General features: G+C 44.6%; 1 pseudogene; it reads right to left on the bottom strand.

Moving 5' to 3' along the window:
- Positions 1-13,039: 13,039 nt before the first annotated feature.
- Positions 13,040-13,860, bottom strand: LOC122067460 (annotated as a pseudogene).
- Positions 13,861-16,856: the final 2,996 nt, after the last annotated feature.

The following is a 16,856-nucleotide window of genomic DNA, read 5'->3' as shown; positions in this document are numbered from 1 at the left end:
AATGCCTTGAAACAAGGCCAAACGTCCTCTCTCCACTTACTTGCAGCGTACAAGGATTCCCGTTCGGTACGGGTGAGATCCGGAGCGAATCGGGTAGGATTTGGTGAACCTAACATAATTGAGCGGGGTTAGTAGTTCACCATTTTAGAATCAAAATTAATGAAATCCGATGTCAAAATCGTGTTTAGAACGTCAAAAGAAGGTCACACGTCTGATTTGGGTTCGATCGGACATAAGGATCACCTTCAGGGCCACACGGGTGGGTCAGACAGGTGGGCTGTCTACCCACCGGTTTTACCCACTGGTTTGGGACCGGTAGGTAGGGGCCCACCGGTAGTACCCACCGGTTGTACCCGCCGGTTGGGCCAGGGACCCCTTGCTAGGTACCCGCCTGTTGTACCCACCGGTGGTACCCGCCGGTTGGGCCCGAAGGCCCCCCTGCCTTCTCAGGTGGGTACCCACAGGCGGGTAGGAGCCCACCGGTTGTACCCACCGGTCTTGGCGGAAAAGACGCTGTTTCTTCCCCATTTTCTCCATTCTTTAGGGAATCAAATGGGGCTTTTCCCCACCCATTCTTCACACCCTCAAGGTACTATAGGATGGTTCTAACCTAGATCTAGGTTAGATTCAAGTGAGGGAAACCATCTTACCTTCTTTGCTCAAGAATGACTTCAAACCCTCCAAATCACTTCAAACTCACAATGCTTCTTTTACCTTGTCAATATCTCTTCAAATCCTTCAAGATCAACACATAAATCATCTATTAAACCTTAGATTCATCATTTCAAAGGATATTTACAAGCTCTCAGGAAACCATACTCGAATCAAGGGTTTTGAAGCTTGGATATGGTGAATGTTCACAAAACCCAACTTTTCTTACCTCCAACTGTAGATCTAGAGTTGAAGATCACTCTCCCGGCACCGGAATGAGAAGATCAAGCTTTGGCACCACTGAAATCCTTCCTTTCTTCCTCTTCCTTCTCTTCCCTTCTTCTTCCCTTTCTTTTCTCTCTCCTCTTTACTATTCTCACCAACGTACGGGGGTAATAAATGGAAAGAAAAGAAATTTATAAAGCCTTATATATACCATTCCTAATTAAGTGAATAGTGCACTTGGATGGGTCACTCAGGTGGGTGCACCCACCTGTCCTACCCACCTGAGAGCCAAAACCTGGGATTTTGACCGGGTTCGGACCTCGGCGCGAACCCCACCCCAAGCATACGATGTAGCATACGTATATACCTTAAAATATGGATATAATACCTGTTTTATCCGTACATAGCCTTATGGTAGGTGCACGTACACGGTTTGGGCACTCCCGTCTCTTCTGGCACTGGCTCGGACTTGTCGGGCCAGCTGGTGTTTAAGGTCACCCGTGCCATCATAGCCCATAAGGAACCCGCTCTAATTTCCTCTGGCTCGGTTCCTGCATGGTTAAACCGGTTCAACCGCGAAATCAGACCGGGTTTAAGAAGCGGGGTATTACATTACCCCCCCTTCTGAAAAATCTCGTCCTCGAAATTGTGTACCTGGTTGATCAAAAAGATGAGGGTACTTGGCTCGCATTTCTTCTTCTACCTCCCAAGATGCTTCTTCAAGTGAATGATCAGCCCATCGCACCTTTACATAAGAAATGGAGCGGTTGCGAAGGGTTTTCACCTTCCGGTCCAAAATTTCAGCTGGCTGTTCTGTATAGGTCATATCAGCTTCTAGGTACTCTGGTTCCACGGGTAGTATATGAGATGGATCATGCACGTATCTCTTCAGCATGGATACATGGAATACATTGTGAACATCCCCAAGTGAAGGTGGCAGAGCAAGCATGTAGGCTACTGAGCCAACCCGGGATAAGATCTCAAATGGTCCCATGTATCTTGGGCTCAACTTCCCCTTTCTGTGAAACCTTTGCAACCTTTAGTAGGAGAGATCTTGAGAAACACCTTTTCTCCTGGCTGAAATTCAATCTCCTTCCTGCGGGTGTCCGCATAGCTCTTTTGACGGGACTGAGCTGCTTTAATCCGTTCTCTAATAACGTCGACTTTGTCACAAGTCATTTGTATCATCTCAGGTCCTAACATTCGACGTTCACCTACCTCATCCCAATACAAAGGAGTTCTGCACTTCCTGCCATATAATGCCTCATACGGAGCCATTCCAATTGTGGCTTGGTAACTGTTGTTATATGCAAACTCCATAAGAGGTATATATTCTTCCCAGCTGCCACTCATCTCCATTGCACATGCCCTGAGCATGTCTTCTAGTATCTGTATGGTTCGCTCCAACTGACCATCCGTCTGTGGGTGAAAAGCTGTACTCAAATTCATTTGCGATCCCAAGGCACGCTGTAAGCTTTTCCAAAATCTGGAAGTGAACCTTGGGTCCCTATCTGAAACAATGCTTACTGGTACTCCATGTAAGCGCACTATGTTGTCCATGTAAAGTTGTGCTAGTTTGGTCATGGAGAACGTGGTCTTGATAGGAATGAAATGAGCAGTCTTGGTAAGCCGATCCACAATCACCCATATCGCATCCATTCCCTTAGGCGTACTTGGTAGTCCAGTGACGAAGTCCATTGTAATCCCTTCCCACTTCCATTCTGGTACTGGGAGTGGCTGAAGGGTACCATAAGGTCGATGCCTCTCAGCTTTCACTTTCTGGCAGGTAAGACAAGTCGCCACATACAAAGCTATGGTGACTTTCATGTTTGGCCACCAGTAACTTTGTTTGAGGTCTTTGTACATTTTGGTACTTCCTGGGTGGAGTGAGTACTCGGAGCTATGTGCTTCTCTCACTATTTTATCTTGTATATCCAAATCATCGGGTACACACAATCTGTCTCGAAACATCAATGCCCCATCACTGGCTAAAGTAAAATCTGGGTCGTTCATTGTTTGGTCTTGAACCTTAACTCTGATCCGCTGCAATTCAGGATCCAAAGGTTGCTTCATTATCACCTCTTGCCTAATTGCCGGATGCACCTGTAGAGCCGATAAGGATACCGTCAACCATTTAAGGTTTTCTGGTTGAGGTTCAAGCTCTAAGGTTGCCCCTTCATACAAGAGGGTTTCATCCATTAGCATCGCCTCTTGCACAAGTGGTGAGCTGACTGCTAAGTATGAGAGCGACACAGTCTGTGTCTTCCGACTCAATGCATCTGCCACTACATTAGCCTTACCGGGATGATACTGAATATCGCAGTCATAATCCTTCATGAGTTTCAGCCATCTCCTCTGTCTCATGTTCAGATCCTTCTGGGTGAAGAAGTATTTCAGGCTTTTGTGGTCGCTGTATATCTCACACTTCTCCCCATACAAATAATGTCGCCAGATCTTAAGGGCAAAAATGACTGTAGCTAGTTCCAAGTCATGAGTGGGGTAATTCTTCTCATATTCTTTTAGTTGTCAGGATGCATATGCTATTACCTTCCCGCGTTGCATGAGAACACAACCCAAACCAACTTTGGAAGCATCGGTATAAATTGTCATTCCACCTGTGCCTTCAGGAATAGTCAGCACAGGGGCAGTCACCAACTTCTCTTTCAATTCTTGGAAGCTCTTCTCACATTCCTCTGCCCAGTCGAATTTCACACCCTTTTTCATCAACTTGGTCATTGGTGCTGAGATCCGAGCAAAATTCTCGATGAAACGCCGGTAGTATCCAGCCAAACCCAAGAAGCTTCTAATTTCAGTAACATTCTTGGGGCTTTCCCATTCCACTACTGCTTTCACCTTAGCAGGATCTACTTCGATTCCAGCTTTAGACACTACGTGCCCCAGGAATCCAACTTGTTCAAGCCAGAATTCACACTTGCTGTACTTGGCAAACAACTGTTGATCTCTCAACCTCTGTAACACCATTCTTAAGTGTTGAGTGTGCTCCTCCTCGGTCTTGGAGTAGATCAAGATATCATCAATAAAAACAATTACCCATTTGTCGAGCACATCCTGAAATACTCGATTCATTAGATCCATAAATGCTGCCGGCGCATTGGTTAACCCGAAGGACAACACTAGGAACTCATAATGACCGTATCGAGTCCTAAATGCTGTTTTGGGTATATCACTGCTCCTTATCTTGAGCTGATAATAGCCGGATCGAAGGTCTATCTTCGAAAATACCCTGGCTCCTTGCAACTGATCAAATAAATCGTCAATGCGTGGTAATGGATACCGGTTCTTAATAGTTAGCTTATTCAACTCTCGGTAATCTATGCACATACGCAAACTACCATATTTTTTCTTGACAAACAGCACCGGGGCACCCCAAGGTGAAACACTTGGGCGAATAAACTCCTTTTCCAATAGTTCCTGCAATTGCATCTGCAACTCCTTCAATTCAGCTGGTGCCATCCTGTATGGAGCCTTAGATACTGGAGCTGCTCCAAGAGTCAAGTCTATAGCAAACTCCAACTCCCTATCAGGTGGTAATTGCATCAGATCATCTGGGAAAACATCGGGAAACTCTTTAACCACCTTTACTTCTTCTAGAGGTGTAACTCTTGCATCAACATCGAGTACCGAGGCTATGAAACCCTGACATCCATTTTCTAGCAACTTTACCGCTTGAAGAGCGGAGACGAGGACCTTCCTCACCCTTTTCATTGTATCTGCTCGGTATACCCACTCTTTCCCTTCGTCATCTGTTACTTTAATCAGCCTTTCCGCACAGATCACATTAGCTCGATGAGCCGATAACCAATCCATACCTAATATAACATCAAAATTCTGCATATTGAATTTAATAAGTTGTGCATCAAAGTTCTTCCCACTAATCTCCACTGGGCACGGCCCATACACTTCCTTCAGCTGTGCAATCTTACCAGTAGGCATACTAACAATCATTCCATGGTCTAGGATCCTGGGTGACATCCCAAGTTTCCCTACAAATCTCTTAGATGCGAATGAATGAGTAGCTCATGAATCAAATAAAACATAAGCTAGTATGCCTGATATGGGTAGGATACCTAGTATAACAATGCATATAATTTTAGCAGGTCATCAATATTAATCGTAATGAACTTCTTAATTTAAAATGTACCTGCTATAACTTCGGTACTAGCCTCAGCTTCCTCGGCCGATAGGGCATACATCCTTCCCTGCGGTTGACTGCCTCGAGGTAGGGGAGGTCGGTACACAGAGGGCTGACTGGAGGGCAAGGCTGGTCGGGCCCGACAGTCTTTCGCATAATGCCCATAGGAATGGCAGTCATAAATGCTTGCTGTTGCTGAAGCATTTATTGCTAGAAAGCTTGTTGGGACTGCTGGATTATTGTAGCAACATCTCCCGGTGTAATGACCGGTGGAGGGTCTGGGAGTGCAGTCATAGGTGGGTCCCCATGTGCCCCACCCTGACCAAGGGTCTCTGGAGGTAGTGGAGGTGAGGTATGCCCCACAGAACGAGACCCCCGGGGATTTTGTGGTCGACCGACCCGACGAGGACCCCGCGAGGTACCTCGGGCATTACTACCGGATCTAGTATGTACCATTGTATCCCTGTACCTGGAACACATCACACACCATATTGGTTAAACACCATAGAATTGATTTAGGCACACAATCATATGCCATTACATGAGGTGTTGTAGTGTATGATAGCCTGTAAATAATCATAGATCAATTCCAAGATACAGGCAAAGTCCCCAACAGACATGCTAATGGTCCCACTTGACCATAGCATATTAATCATAGGAATAGCATCCATAGCAAAAATCAATGTAATAATGCTAGGAGGAGAGAAGGGAAACAAGAAAAGAAGAAAAATTTTCAAAATTTTCAAAATTTTTTTTTTCCAACTGCCATAACCGGTGGGATGAACCGGCGGGTAGGAGCCCGCCGATTATACCCACCGGTCTTCACTGCCTTAACCGGCGGGTGGCACCGGCGGGTAGGAGCCCGCCGGTTATACCCACCGGTTTTGCCCGAGTTAAAACACGAACAGGGCCTGTAGGGCCCTGTTCTGTCTTGTCTCTTTCCCCATCACCTTTCTCTTTCTTCCTTTCTTCCTTGGGCGATCTTGGAGGTCTCCTCGGTGCTTCTACTCACGAGTCTACTCACCCACTCAGCGCTTTAGAGAAGAGTCAACTCATTCTCCTTCAAGTAAGTTTCTTCTTCTTCTCTTTTTCCAGAATTTCCATTTGGGTGAAATGCATGAATAGGGTTTACTTTCTAGGCTTACTTTCCATATTTTTCACCATAGAATAGTCTTTCCATGTGTTTATGATGATTCTACTGTAGTCATTCGTAGTTTATAGGAATTTGTTTCTTCATTTGGAGAAAAACCCCAATTTGTGCCCTAGGTTTCCAAATTTTGGGGTTTCTTAAATTTTTGATCCTTTTCTCCAATTGATGATTCCATTGTGATGCATTTCACTTGTTTTGTGCTTGTTATGCTTTAGATTTCATGAATCATCCATTATGCTTGGAATCCCCATGTACTTCCATGAAAATCCCTATTTTTGGCATTGGTTCCCTTGCTTTTCATCCATACTTGTATCCATAGGACTCCATAGTCTATTTGGGTATGTTCTTGCACTTTCATGATCCCGTTATTACGGCATTTTGCTCTAGACCTAGGGTTTCAAGCTATTCTCCATCATGTTCAAATTTTGCACAATGGACTTGAATTCCCTCATTTTATTTATGCTTATTGCTTTTGCTGTCATCCTACTGTTTTGGCATGTTTCTATGCGTCGTCAACTACCGTGCTTCATGTCATAAGTTTCCTGTCGTTCCTAGATTGTCGCCGTTCCGTTTTGCATAAACTGGGTTTTGGGTTCCCCTTTTTAATGCTGCTGTCTTTTTCTTGCTGTACTAATCCCTACGTCCTTTTCTTATTGCCAGGATGTCTTCACGCACCGGCAAAGGACCATCTTCCTCTGGCGTTCGACGCAAGACCACCGCTTCTAAGCAGAAGAGTGCGGAGACCAGCTCTTCAGCTCCTCGCACAGGGAGATCAGCACCTGCCCAGTCTGACCCTTCAGACTATGATGAGGAGCACTTCCTTAGTGCAGAGGCCGCAGCCAACTGGCCCAACTTCCTGAAGGGGTCAGTGTTGATGGAGAAGACCGTGGTAGTCGAGGACTTCCACAAGGCTAAGCTTCAGGAGAGGTTCTCAGCACTGGGCTGGGACTCTATTCTTCAGGTGGACCGACCATGCTACGAGCAGCTCGTCCGTCGGTTCTACTGTAACCTAGAGGTGTCATATCCGTACGGGGAGTTCACCATCAGCAGCTTGGTGAAGGGAGTGGATATCCAGCTGACGGTAGGCACCTTGGCCAGCATATTGGGTATATCGGCGGTGGGACACCGATACTACAGTCCCCCCAGGGGTAGGCCTCAGGGACCGTTCATGAGCATGGAGACACCGGACTTCATCTACGAGACCATCTGCGGCAGCAGCAGTCGACCGGAGTCCGAGACATCCTTCTACCCTGAGGTTCGTCTATTCGCCCGGTTGATCCAGTTCAACCTGCTCCCCAGAGGAGGTCATCGGAACCAGGTGGGTTTCATGGCGGCTTTTATTGCCTTTTGTATCTTCACGGCTGCAGAGGGAGGCGGCGAGCACTTGTGCCTTCCCTATATCATTCTCCGAACGATGGAGCACCACACTTCCCACCCAGAGGATGGAGGATTCCCTTACGGCAGGATCCTCACTAGGATCTTCGAGTTCTTCGGGGTGGATCTGAGCGGTGAGGAGGGGAAGACTCCGGCTGATAGGTTCGACCGGAGAAACCTCCTGAAGATGGGTCTTCAGACCCTCATGGATTCACCTCCTAGATCAGGAGCTCAGAGAGGTAGGGGTAGGAGGGCTGCCCCTATGGAGGATGTCCTCATGGAGGAGGAATCCAGTGAGGAGGATGAGGACTACGTTCCTCAGGACGAGGAGGAGGATCTGATGGGTGGCAGCATCCCTGAGGAGGTGCCTTAGGAATCAAGAGGTCCTGGCCCTAGTTCTTCCAGAGCTACAGCCCCACCACCTGGGAGTGGTGCCTACGACTACGAGGGCCAGACAGCCTCCATGCGGGCCTTGCAGGATGGCCAGGTTCAGATACTGAGGCGGCTGGACGAGATTGTCTCCAGGCAGGCCACCTTGGAGGAGTCCTTCCTTAGGCTGGGTCAGGACTTGGACACCAGGGCCAACGCTATCTCAGCAGACTATGGCCGGCTTCGGAGGGAGGTACGGCTGGTGAACGCGAGGTTCGATTATTACGATCACCGCTTCGACGTCAACTCCAGGCCTCCAGCGAATGTGGTGATCATCGACGATGATGACGACGACTAGTGAGGGCTTGGCTCACCCACACCAGCTGGTTACCTGTTTTCTCTTTTTTTTTTTGTAGACATTGTATACTTATTTCTTCTCATTCCTTGTATATGTATTGTAACTGGTTCATTTATGGAATAAAATATCTTTGGATAATGGATTTTGTGGTGATTTCATATATGGAGTACCCGTGTGGTCTTGTGGTGATGTGATTTTTTTTTCTATCTGTGCTCTTTGTTATATTATTATCTGTTGTTTATCAGGTTTTGTGTAAAAATTTTTTGGAAATCCCATTTTACGCCGTTATGCTGCCGAAATTTCGTCGAAATAGTACTTTATAGGTTATAGTTCCAATCTAATTACCTTTTATCTACACTCACGCATGCCATGAATGCAACTTATAATATAACCCCATTTTTTATACTTTCTTTCTTTGACTTTTAATCTTTAAGCTTTTATCTTTACCCAACCCCATTTTCCTATTATAGAGTCTACGGGATTCTAATGGTATGCTGTGAGTGGAGCAGAGCATCATGCTCTGATACCACCGTTTGCCACACCCCGTTCACCCTGAACCGGAGCGGTGACCGAGTTAACACCGGTTAACCCAAACCTGCCAGGATCATCAGATACTGTATTCCACCACAGCATACACACACTAACATAATTTCATCAGATCAGCGGAAGACTAAGTTTTACCTGTGAATAACTCCCATATACTTGATACCCAAATGGTGATACAATAATTATATACATTGGGGCCCGAAGGCATGATATATACACAAAAAGAATAAAGTTCAAATATCAAGTATATACAGGAAATCATCAAAATCATCAGAGTGCACAGCTCGGCTCGGTATCAAGGCCGGAGTTCAGCTCGGCATAAAGTGTTGTGCCCAGCTTGGCATCATATAGAAGAGCTCAGCTCGGCCTCAGAAGTGGAGCTCAGCACGGCCTCCAAGGTGGAGCTCAGCTCGGCCTCAAAACTGCTGTCCCGCAGCACAGCTCTCGCACACGCAGTCAGCGCCCTGCTCTAACTCCTCAGGGGTCCATCAGTCCTCTTCAGGAAACTCGACTGTGGGACCCACCCCATGCTCCTCAGATGAATGACCTGCAAAATCATCTAAAAAGGGGTGTACACGTGGGATGAGCTCACTAGCTCAGTAAGTAGAAAGGTGGACCACACACAACAGTCCACACATCACAACACATCATATGCACTACATGCCATGCTATACATTTTTAATTCACATTCACCTAAGCAACATTACTAAGTCTTTGGTTTAAGTGCTACTACAACCACAGTGCGCGTATACTCCGGGTACGAGCCGCGAACTCCCTCCCGCGATATGCCCATAGGGCTGTTGGAGAAGGCCCACCGTGAGTACTCGGAAAAGTAAAGACAATGCCGTCCACCGGCTCTCAACAGAAATGTAAATGACTGAAAATAAAAGTGCTGACTCCAGCAATTTAAAAGCAGTACGATTGGCCCTCTTGAATGTACCACCGGGGTTGCCGACTGTCCTACATGACTCGCCGGGCGTAATGCCTAACCGCCATAGTGTCCGACAACCGCGACCCCTGCTTCCCCCCAAATGGCAACCCAACACCTTAACCCCTGTTGGGAAGGGTCGTAGCACGGGATGGTGAGAATCCTAATACCGCATGCTCCTATATGACAGTACGACTGTATAGTGCCTCCGTGTCCCATACCACGGGCCACCAATGCATTCGTTTCCAAGCCGACCACGGCATCTAGTCTATCAATGCATTATGCTCCATGATGTCCACATTCAACATATAACATCTCATTTAATTTGCAATTGAAAAGTAAACATAGCACATATGCACATCAATGAGTGGGATGACTAATCTATATAGCATATTCATGATGACATGACTAGATTAGATATAGTTATATGAATGCCAAACAATGCCTTGAAACAAGGCCAAACGTCCTCTCTCCACTTACTTGTAGCGTACAAGGATTCCCGTTCGGTACGGGTGAGATCCGGGGCGAATCGGGTAGGATTTGGTGAACCTAACAAAATTGAGCGGGGTTAGTACTTCACCATTTTAGAATCAAAATTAATGAAATCCGATGTCAAAATCGTGTTTAGAACGTCGAAAGAAGGTCACACATCGGATTTGGGTTCGATCGGACATACAAATCACCTTCGGGGCCAAACAGGTGGGTAAGACAGGTGGGTTGTCTACCCACCGGTTATACCCACCGGTTATGACCGGCGGGTAGGTACCCACCGGTTATACCCGTCGGTTGTACCCGCCGGTTTGGCCAGGGACCCCTTTGCCAAGACCGACGGGTAGGTACCCGTCGGTTGTACCCGCCGGTTTATACCCGCCGGTTAGGCCCGAAGGCCTCCTGCCTTCTCAGGTGGGTACTCTCAGGCGGGTAGGTACCCGCCGGTTGTACCCACCGGTTTTGGCGGGGAAAGACCCTGTCTCTTCTCCATTTTCTCCATCCTTTGGGGAATCAAATGGGGCTTTCCCCCACCCATTCTTCACACCTTTGAAGTCCTATTGGATGGTTCTAACCTAGGTCTAGGTTAGATTCAAGTGAGGGAAACCATCTTACCTTCTTTGCCCAAAAATGACTTCAAACCCTTCAAATCACTTCCAACTCACAATGCTCCTTCTATCTTGTCAATATCTCTTCAAATCCTTCAAGATCGACACATAAATCATCTATTAGACCTTAGATTCATCATTTCAAAGGGTATTTACAAGATCTCAAGAACCTATACTCGAATCAAGGGTTTAAAGCTTGGGTATGGTGAATGTTCATAAAACCCAACTTTTCTTACCTCCAACTGTAGATCTAGAGTTGAAGATTACTCTCCCGGCACCGGAATGGCAAGATCTAGCTTCAGCACCACTGAAATCCTTCCTTTCTTCCTCTTCCTTTCTTCTTCTCTTTCTTTTCTCTCTCCTCTTTACTTTTCTCACCAAACGTACGAGGGTAATAAATGGAAAGAAAAGAAATCATAAAGCTTTATATACTATTCCTACTTAAGTGAATAGTGTTGGATGGGTCACTCAGGTGGGTGGGTGTACCCACCTGTTTTACCCACCTGAGAGCTAAGACTTGGGATTTTAACCGGGTTCGGACCTCGGCGCGAACCCCACCCCAAGCACACGATGTAGCATACGTATATACCTTAAAATACAGATATAATACCTGTTTTATCCGTACATAGCCTTATGGTAGGTGCACGTACACGGTTTGGGCACTCCCGTCTCTTCTGGCACTGGCTCGGACTTGTCGGGCCAGCCGATGTTTAAGGTCACCCGTGCCATCATAGCCCATAAGGAACCAGCTCTAATATCCTCTGGCTCGGTTCCTGCATGGTTAAACCGGTTCAATCACGAAATCAGACCGGGCTTAAGAAGCGGGGCATTACACCCCTGGTCATCAAAATGCCAAGGGGGGATACACGTTATGGGTAAAAGGGAGTCGCCATAGAAAAGGTCTAGGACCCATAAATGTCTCCCCCAATCAAGGGAGAGAGACTAATGACTCTGATGGATAAAGCTGGTTTGCACAAAGATTCTAGACAAGTGTCAAGTGACTGACTGGGAAGGTGTTAGGGACCCAGTCTGCCCGACCCTAAGGCCGGTCTCATTCTGTTTGACCAAAGCTTGTTTGTACCCTATTAACTAGTCCTAAATATAGGTCACTGAAAACTCTAAACTAGGTATCTAAGCATGACATGTGAAAACCCTAAACCAAGTGTCTAAATTATGCTAGCTAGGTTATGATGCAGATAATGAAATGATTATGCTAATTAAAATTAAAAACCCTAGATGATTTAATTGATGTATTATGAGTCTTAGATTAAGCTAATGAAATAAGCATAGACCTAGGATTAGTTTAGCAACTTATGAAACCCTAAATTAAACTAATTTGATTAATTGAGCCTGACCTAGATGGATGATCAATGAATTTGTGAGATCCTAAATTGAATTAATTAAAATGATTAATCCTAATCCCTAATGATTTGTGAAATGAATTATTGCAATCCTAATTAATTTATTAATCTAACAGGTAAAAAGATTTTTAAAGAAAGACAAAAACTTGAATTGAATGGTGAAAACTACCCAAATCTAACTATTTCAGGTGAAAGTGTTGGAAAACCTAATCAATCTAATAATTTAAACAATTAAAACCAAATTTTAAGAGTCAATTAAATGCATTATGAACCTTAATTAATCTAATGAGTTAAGACTTTATTTAATTAAATATTAAAATAATTATTTAATTAACTACCTCAATTTAAGTAAATGGAATCTAACTATTATGTTAAATATACAATGGTTGTAAATCTCCCACGTGGTGGTATGAGTGAGGAGTGGACAAAATATGAATACTAGCTAACCTACATACATGAGAAAAATGAATTGATTTAAACAAAAAAAAGAATCATCAAGTATCAAAAACATGTTAATAAACACGAAGCATGGCAAACATGATATTGATTAACCTATCTAAATCTAATGATTATCAATATGGCAAGATATCTGAATCTAAATTAAATACACAATTAATTCTAAAGGGACACATTATTTGAGATAAAAAGAAATGGACCGAAACAGGTTCATTTTTATCAACGAAAATCCAAGTAACTCACATAATGCTACGAGCCGGTTTGAGGGGGGCCAGCCACGCCCGTACTGACCTACGTCCTAGACTAAAGCCCATAGACCCATTTGCTAAGTCAAAACTCTAATTTAATAGAAATTAGTGAAAACCTATGGTTATCATATGATTCAAAAATAATGAGCAAAACCCAATCGGTTTCAGCCCAGAGAAAATGTTTGACTCGGATTTGGTTTATCCGAATCAAGGGAAAGCCTCGGGAGATCTTCATGGTCAGGGCCAGAAGAAGATGAAGAAGAAAGAGAAAGGAGGGAAGAAATTGAAACGGACTCCGAATCAGAATCCCTCAGCAACGGAAGGCTCAACAAAGAATCTACCCCCGCTGAAGAAGATTTCAAGTTCCTGTGGAGGAAATGCTTCAATGTCTTGGGGTTATTATCCTTCGAAGATAAAGACGAATCAGAATTCTTCAAATCCTGCTTAGCGTGATTGCTCTGCAGCTTCTTCAACCCTAGAAGCTCTCTCCATCTACTCGAACATCTCGGCGCCTTAGGGGAGAATAAGTACGGATCTGTCCTGGACACCTCAGCTCTCCGGTGCGATTTCATCTCCTCTAGTGACCTTATCTCCTCCAAAGTCTATGTTGCCGCGGTTGAATCAATAGAAGGACTAACCGTGGTAAGTTGCAGAGGCACAAGCTTCCCATCGGAGAAGAGCTCGTCCGCCAGAAGCATTGTCACCGAATCTTCAAGCCTAAACTCAAAATCTTTGAAATCCTTGCCGTAAACTTCGGGATCTTGTTTCTCCGTAGACTTCTGTTATTCAGCTGTTGAGGAAGTCTTCGCATTTGGATCCTCTTCGGGGAAATCAGGACTGAAAGAAATTCTTGGACTCAACTAGCCGTATGTTGGGAACATCGGAGGCCAGTCGAGAAAAGTTTTTGGTGAAACTCCGATGTTGTTCATGCAAGCCGAAGCCATCACCGATGATCATGCAGCACGTGTCACCAGTAAAACACAACTAGAAATAACGAAAGAATATCAAAATCCAAGGAAAACTATTCGATTGGAAATAATGTTTTGAAATGAAAACTCAGGTTTTCGCCTGAATCATATCGCTGGAGTGGAATAATCTTGTAGATCTCTTTATAGATATAGAAAGCTCAGATAGAGAGCGAGTGTGAAGAAAAGCGTAGTTCCCGCTCCACTAGGGCTTGGAAATGGTTTGGTCATGGTAAAAGAGAAAAGATGAGAGGAAGAAGAAGAAGAAAAAGAAGAAGAAGAAAGGAGGAGAAAGGTGCGGCTGATTTTCTGCTATAGGGAAAAGAAGAAAGAAAGGAAGAAAAGATGGGGGAAGAGATTAGGGCTTGAGATCCTAATCTAAGGGCCTAGATTAAAAGAACAAAAAACAATTTAAAAAAAAAAACTAAACCAAATCAAATCTACTTAAGTAAGCATGTTAAATAAAAAAACCAATTAAACCTAATTAATCTAAAAGAATCAAATAAACCTAAATACCTTTAATTGGACCGGAATAAATCAATTCACATCTAATAAACCGTATTGAACCAAACTGAAACTAATTAAACATAATTAATCTAAATAAATCAATTATTAATGATTTAGAAACTGATCTATTAAATTAAACTAATTCTAAATCGCTATTGGGAAAAAAGAAGAAGAAAAAAATAAATACCTTAAACCCGGCTTTAATTAAGAAACAAGGGGAGATAACTCGAACTAGGTCTCCCGGCTCAAGGAAGGATTACACATTCAAAATTTTATACTTGGAGAGATTCTTTATTTAGAGAGAGAGAGAATTAGCAAAAGTTTTCATGGGGCCATATTCTTTCTCCCAAATTTTCTTTTCCCCCCTTTTTGGAAGAGAGGAAGGGCTATTCTTATAGCCATGGGACTTGGGACAATTTTCTCTTATTTCTGATGTGGGACTAAAAAACTAGAGAGAATTATCCAAAAAGGCTTGCTTTTGGACAAAGGGGTTTGGGCGCCATGTGGCACTCTTTGGTTGCTCGGAATGGAATCTGATATCAAACTTTGGAGTCAACTTTCGGGGGTCATATCTTTCAAACCGTTTGTTGGAATTCGACGTGTAATATGTCGTTAGAAATCTCAGTCCGAGCACTATCCAATGATTTGAGACACGATTGTAGTCTCAACTAGGAACCTTTATAAAAATATGCATAAAGTAGGGACCTGGATCATATAATGAAAGAGAGAATCGAGCGTCGATTCGCATAGTTCTCGCATCAAAGTGTAATGTCCGACTTGAGGGGACAAACAACAATAATCCACTACATCAAATTCTAATTTTTGAAAATATTTTCTCTTGAAATTTTATAGGAAAAAAATGGTAATTTTCTACTCTAAGTTTGAAAATTCTCCAAGTCTAAAATATCCAACATGTAATCCTTCATATTGTCATCATTGCCGGGGGGTGACAAAATTCAGTGTCTACAGATTGCCCCTCTTTGACCGAGACCTATGTAACGGTCGAAAGGAAAAAAAATAACACACCATTTTGTCACCAAGAGCAATGTACTACCGACATCCAGCTCAAGGATGGCAGAGGTGCAAATGCAAATGCAAAACGAGCGATAAGACCAAAGGTAGGAGATGTCGATCGATAACACATGCGAAATCAGGTAGCATGTGGATGCTACTATGATTGAAAACCTGTCGCGGTTGGTCAACATAGGTTGTAATACCCCGCTTCTTAAACCCGGTCTGATTTCGTGGTTGAACCGGTTTAACCATGCAGGAACCAAGCCAGAGGAAGTTAGAGCGGGTTCCTTATGGGCTATGATGGCACGGGTGACCTTAAACACTGGCTGGCCCGACAAGTCCGAGCCAGTGCCAGAAGAGACGGGAGTGCCCAAGCCGTGTACATGCACCTAGCATAAGGCCATGTACGGATAAAACAGGTATTATATCCGTATTTTAAGGTATATACGTATGCTACATCGTATGCCAGGGGTGGGGTTCGTACCGTGGCCCGAACCCGGTCAAAATCCCAAGTTTGGCCCTCAGGTGGGTAGGACAGGTGGGTACACCCACCCACCTGAGTGACCCATCCATGTGCACTGTTCACTTATTAGGAATTATATATAGCATTTATGACTTTATTTTCTTTTCATTTATGACCCCCGTACGTTGGTGAGAAGAGTAAAGAGGAGAGAGAAAAGAAAGGGAAGAAGAAGGGAAGAGAAGGAAGAGGAAGAAAAGAGGGATTTCAGCGGCGCCGAAGCTCGATCTTCTCATTCCGGCGCCGGGAGAGTGATCTTCAACTCTAGATCTACAGTTAGAGGTAAGCAAAGTTGGGTTTTGTGAACATTCACCATACCCAAGCTTTAAACCCTTGATTCGAGTATGGTTTCTTGAGATCTTGTAGATCTCCTTTGAAATGATGAATCTAATGTTTAATAGATGATTTATGTGTTGATCTTGAAGGATTTGAAGAGACATTGACAAGGTGGAAGAAGCATTGTGAGTTTGAAGTGATTTGGAGGGTTTGAGGTTGTTCTTGAGCAAAGAAGGTAAGATGGTTTCCCATCACTTGAATCTAACCTAGATCTAGGTTAGAACTATCCTATAGGACCTTGAAAGTGTGAAGAATGGGTGGGGAAAAGCCCCATTTGAATTCCCAAAGAATGGAGAAAGTTGGGAAGAAACAGGGTGTTTCCCGCCAAGACCGGTGGGTACAACCGGTGGGCCCCTACCCGCCTGTGGGTACCCACCTGAGAAGACAGGGGGCCCTTCGGGCCCAACCGGCGGGCCATACCGGTGGGCCCCTACCCGTCGGTCCCAATCGGTGGGTAGGACCGGTGGGCCAGACTACCCACCTGTCTGACCCACCCGTGTGGCCCCGAAGGTGATCCTTATGTCCGATCGAACCCAAATCGGACGTGTGACCTTATTTTGACGTTCTAAACACGATTTTGACATCAAATTTCATTAAT

The sequence above is a fragment of the Macadamia integrifolia genome, unplaced genomic scaffold, assembly GCF_013358625.1.
Source record: "Macadamia integrifolia cultivar HAES 741 unplaced genomic scaffold, SCU_Mint_v3 scaffold2917, whole genome shotgun sequence".
Lineage (NCBI taxonomy): Eukaryota > Viridiplantae > Streptophyta > Magnoliopsida > Proteales > Proteaceae > Macadamia > Macadamia integrifolia.
The sequence above is the reverse complement of the archived record's forward strand: the minus strand, read 5'-3'. Positions and strand labels throughout refer to the sequence as shown.